Below are 5,763 nucleotides of genomic sequence, written 5' to 3'. Positions count from 1 at the left end.
ACCCAAGTGGACCCCCTCTTGATAGTACGGTGCCCTCTACGCAACTAGTCCACGGAGAAAGAAACGAAAGAGCTACACCATCTTGGAATACACTCCGAGGGGAAGAAGGCGTCTCGTGCCAGGGGAGAATCTGTGAATAATTCAAAGCACAAGATTAGTCCGCAAACATGTTGTCATCAATCACCAAAACTACCTTGAGAGAGTTATGCCGTAACAACTTGTACCGAGGATTATTGTAAGAGAGCACTTCTATAATTATGCAGATATAAATTGTTTGACATTCATGTCAACAAACTACAAACCACCATGCATGTTGTCTGGTCACGTTCTAACGGGATGACTATAAAATGATTTACCTTCAAACTATATTGACAGGAAAATAGATTAGACTCAGCTTAATCTTTGACCTCGTGTAATTAGCACTTGGTTGTTTGCAAAAACAGTTCATCTGGTTATATTTAGTACCTACAGAAGCGAGCATAGAAATGTTTATCCTCACAAACAAAGAATTAGAATGCATGTGTAAGACCAATACTATAACTAGTTATCAAGAAAACTAAACAATAGAAGAAACATAAAATAAAGGATGGAAGATTGGACCTACCTGAATAAGAATGCCACAGGATACAGCAGGAATTCCTTCTTTATGGCTGGCGCCCATAGAATTTCCAGAGAATGCATATTGACCAAGCTCATGCAGTCCTCGATAGAGCAAAAATCCAGGGACAACCTTCGTAACTAATATCCAACCACCTGAGTAGAAAATACAAACCTTGTTATCTGTAGTCATAACATGTAAATTGAATAGTAGATTACTGCTAAGTTAGCAGCTTACAGTGAAAAGTTCTATCCTTTAGAAAAGGGAAAAGAAATGCCACCTATAAGCCAGAGCCAACAATATAGATGGCCAATCATTGCAGCAGCAGAATAAATGAAAATTTTCACTTTAAGAAGGAATCTTGTCTCAAGATGTTAGAGGTTTAAGTCACTGATTGTGGCTATCTTAGCAGATGAAACGAAAGATGCCACAAAAAGGCAAAAAACCAATCTGTAAAAGTATGTAGATGAGGAAAAAAATATGCTATAGTAATTGACTCCATCAAAAGGATCAATTTGGTTAGTTTGCTGCGGTAGTCTTGAAGCAGAGAGTAATTTGTTGCTGAGGTGTTGACTGTGGCTCCATTAATTGTACATTTCAGGAGTCTGGCAGGGCTGCTGTTAAGGTATCTGGGACTGGGAGAGCTACTGTCAAGGTGTCACACAGAGCTGTTTCTACTGCTAGGGTCGGGTTTTTGCCTCATGTATAGTGGAGCCTCGACATGGAGCTCAAGCCATTATGGCTGACAAGAAGTGTGCTATCACGGGTCAGTTGAGCTATTCTACCGAAGATTGTTGGTTTCAGTACAATATTTTTATTGGTTTCAGTTTGCTGAACTTAACAACCTTTAGCTGCTCCCACCTTCCTAAGTACAAGACCATATGCAGTATTTAATGCTATGCTAGTGTTTTGTCTCAGCAGGAGTCTAACCAAAAAGACATGTGCTTGATTGCTATCCCTGCTGGTATCAATCAGAAGAAAAGTGTAGTTGCCTTTATGAAGAAGGTACTTTGTTTACTACTTCTTTCGGCAGTAATTTGTCCATACAATTATCATGAACTCTTGAATGCTCAGTTTCTTGTAGATAACTTTACAGCTATATTGTTCCACTACGATGGGAAGGTCAATGAGTGGAATGATCTACCATGGGCACGACCTCTTTTTACCCTTGCACTGAACTAAGAGTCAGACCTTGACTATCTATAATTTGTATCGATCTGGTATCATTTAACTTCGAGATGACATATACTCCCTCCGTCCCATAATATAATAGTGTCAAAACGCTCTTATATTATGGGACAGATGGAGTATCTTTTAGGTGGTTTGCTAAAAGGTTCCTCCATCCTGCCGTCGTCTCGATGTACAAGTATATATTTCTTTGGGACGAAGATCTTGAAGTAGATAACTTTAACCCAAGAGGGTATATGTGTTGCATGAACCCTGGTATTGTTCTTAAACCTGTCATTTCCTATCTGTCATTAAAAAATATGCCTTGTGCCAAGGTATCAGTCATGGAATGTGTTCAGAGTGCAATGCATTCCGCACTTAAATCCTGGTCCAGGCAGCTACAGCCTACAAGTATAACAATGCAGTTTTGCCATTGCAGAATCAATTGTTGTGTGTTGCTGCCTGGTATGTGCTAGGCAGCAAAGCTATATCTGTTTTGAGAATGATGCAACTAATTTGTGTATTACATTCGGAATGTCGACATTGGAGTGTCTTGATTCTAGTGTTCTCCCCCTAGATAAATTGATCTGTTGATTCTTTGTACCAATTTGGCTAACATTGTAATATGGAGCAGGTATTTGAATATAGTGAAATCAGAAAGGCTGGAGATATCTCAACCTGGTCCTGACTTTTATCTGAAATTCATAATCTGGTAATTGTTCGTAAAAAATAGGGAATTTCCACAGGTAGATTTTATGTAATGCAACACCCTGTTTGGTTGACTTGAATTTTACAGAATAACAAACTAAGAATATATATAATTTGATGGAAGAGTCAGTTGGGCTAATAAAGATTGTTCAAGAGAAAGGGCCACCTTGTTCTGGGTATGTTTTCTTTCTTAAACTCTTTCTTGTGGTATTACATCTGCTTTCCTTGTTAACTAAATGTGTTAGTTACTATTTGATCTGGTGTAGACTGTAGCACACTAGCATTGTCTTGCTGCTTAATGACCATAGTACGCTAGCAAGAAGCCTGCATCAGGTATGCACTTGCGTGAAAATTAATTGATTTCAGATTGGTCGAGGGCATGGCACCGGTTTTCTCAAAATCTGCTTGGCATCTCATCCAGGTAAGGTTTGTATTTGAGTTTAGGTTTCAACCAAGTTGTAGACCTTTTATGTTGATCAGTCCCATATTTAACTTGAATAGCTCATATTTAACCATGTACGGAAAAGCACACAATACGCTGCCATGAGGGTGGATCTAAATAAATAGAGCGGTGACACACACAAAAATCACGAAGGTCCCCAACCCTTCCTACCCTGGTGGGGTCGATTGATTTAACAACTGAAAACTGATGATGCGCCATATGAAAAAAAACTACCCAGATGCTCATACCTCAGACGAAGGGAGGGCCCAGCCCAATGGACAGAGGCTGCGATGGGGTGGAGACGGCAACATGACGTCCCAGAGACCAAGGGAGGAGAGGAGACGGCGCCGGCAGTGCGATGCTGCATCGGCCGCCGCGCACAAAGAGGGCAGAGCTTGGGGAGGAGATGTTGGCGACATGTGTGGGGAGGAGGCACGGGAGCACCACCTGGAGGCCTCTCTCTTTTTCCCTCCTCCTCCTCCTCCTCCTCTTCTTCTTCTTCTTCTTCTTCTCATCTTCTCTCTCTCTCTCTCCTGCATATTGAATCAAGCGCGGCCGCCATCGCCCTCTGTCAGGGAAGCACGCCTCCGCGCACGCGCACCTCAGATCCCGGGGTAGACGAGATGCGGGAGAGTGGGGTGGGGGTGACTGGCGTGGGAGGATGGAGCAGGAGCATGGAGCCGGCTAGGGTTCGTGAGGGACGAGAGGATTGGGCGCACAGGGCATGGGAGGAGTCGGGCGTGTGGGAGGAGTCCTTTTCCCCCTCTCTCTCAGCTCTCTCTCACCCAATCGCTACCATTTTTTTGTCATGCCTGATGACGTGTCTAGCGGGAGGGATGGCCCTTCATGCACACCTTATTGTTTTGGATTGGGCATGCCTAGCTAGATGGATGCTTGCATGCAGAATCTAGCGATACTTTTTCTCTTCTAATTATCTGATGCACGGGGGAGGCAGCCAAAGATTACGCTCGTCATACCTATTGGTGAAAGTCTATGTGGCAAAATGATGACGTGGATACTGTGCATGTTGAGAGAATGCTAGTAGTGGGGAGCAACTTCTTAAGAATGGTAGATACTAAAGTTCTCATCACACAACAAATAACAAGCAATGAAATGAACTTCAGCTCAACCAATCCTCGGTGTTGGAAATGCTTGCTTTGAACCGAAGTGAACCTCTGGGAAGGGCCAGCCACTGTCAGTCTCGAGACCAACGCAGGACTGGTCATCCAGGCTGAAGCGGGCTATGTCAGGACCCATATTGCGATGGTAGGGAAGCATAGCAATGACCGAGGCATAGATACAATTGCTTCTCATAAATGGTAGTAACTTTGTGTTAACAGCAGCTAGATCACCTTTCACCATGATTGGATAGTTTTGTCCAAGGAAGAGCGAGTTTCCTCCAAGACTTTTTTATACTGAACCAGGGAGAAGGTGTTGGCGCTAGTACACTAGTATCCATCCCGAATACCCTGCAACGGATGTTGGCATAGGTCCGGAGAGTGCGACCATGCGTGACAACACCTGCTTCCTTAGTAACATCAGCAGTGCCCTGTATACAGACAAGAAGAGGTGATCCATCGGAATAAGTTGCCAGGCGCCACTGAGTATATGGGTCCTGCTCGTCCTCATGCTCGTGATCATCAGCATCGTCATCTCCCCCTTGGTTATAATTTTTTTCAAGTATAGGTGGTGGAATGTTCACATGACCTTGGAAACACAAGAAGGTTGATTAATTAGTAAAGGGAAACTAGCTAACCCACATGCATATGGATGAAACAATTATAATTACGGTGGAAGACAAACGTACCTAAAGCATGATGATTCCATGCAAAAACTGTGCCAGGAGTGGTGGCAGCAAACACAAGACCCTCGTATTGAATTGCATCATAGTACTCATCCATGTACATAAATTGATTTTTCAGCAATATCCATCGAGGCGTGGAAGTAAGGAAGGCAACAAGCTTGTCGAAGATAGCAACAACTTCATAGTTCGTGTAATCCCAAGAGCGGTTGGGAACTTGACAAATTGCTATCTTCTATAGATGACAGTTACCATGATCGTATTTGAACTCATCATCTGTGTGCTCAACCTCTGGGCATTCTGAGATTTTTGGAAGTGGAACCCAGTGACGAGTGTACGCATTCACAAGTTCCCACTCGCAGTTGTACCCAATATAAACAACCCAATCTTCATTTGTGCCTGCCCAAGCCTTGCCCTCAAGCGATGGCATCTTAACATCACACGTATCATTATCAAGCAGCATCAACTTGCACAAGGCGAGGCTTCTGTCGTCCCCGCGCCAGTGAGCAGGGTCACGGTGAAGAAGATAGGGGAGATCAAACCGCTCCTGGACCCTTGAGTTCCTTGTAATGATGTTATTAGTTGAGTCGAGAATGGTCTTGAACGAACCTGCCATGTTAGCCGAGGTGATGACGTCGCACCGATCAATGAGTTCCTCCACCGCGTCATCATTCAGATCGGGGCAAGAATAACGGGGTCGTTTCTGGCCTGTTCCCTCCATGGAGAAGACGATCGAACAATAGCAGAAGGAAGGGTCAAGGCAAATGGAGGACAGAGGAAGAGCGTGCGACAACCATTCCAAATCGAGAGGGAAAGGCGAAGAGTCGGTGGACGGTTGCCACGATACACGAAGAGGCGCCCCGGCCTACATAGACGTCCATTCGGAAATTGTTCGAAAGGACTCACCGTCGTCTCACTGACATGTTGGAACAGGACCACATGGAAGTTCAGTACTCTATATCTAGACCAGACCTGTTACTTTGCTCTGAATGTTGAACTTTCCATTTGAACGTATGGAATGCGCTGTTATTTTTTTAATTGGGTTGT

General features: G+C 43.9%; 1 pseudogene; it reads left to right on the top strand.

Annotated features, from left to right (window-relative positions):
* Positions 1–903: 903 nt before the first annotated feature.
* LOC125516579 lies at positions 904–3,040 on the top strand (annotated as a pseudogene).
* Positions 3,041–5,763: the final 2,723 nt, after the last annotated feature.

Source organism: Triticum urartu, chromosome 6 (genome assembly GCF_003073215.2).
Source record: "Triticum urartu cultivar G1812 chromosome 6, Tu2.1, whole genome shotgun sequence".
NCBI lineage: Eukaryota > Viridiplantae > Streptophyta > Magnoliopsida > Poales > Poaceae > Triticum > Triticum urartu.
The sequence above is the reverse complement of the archived record's forward strand: the minus strand, read 5'-3'. Positions and strand labels throughout refer to the sequence as shown.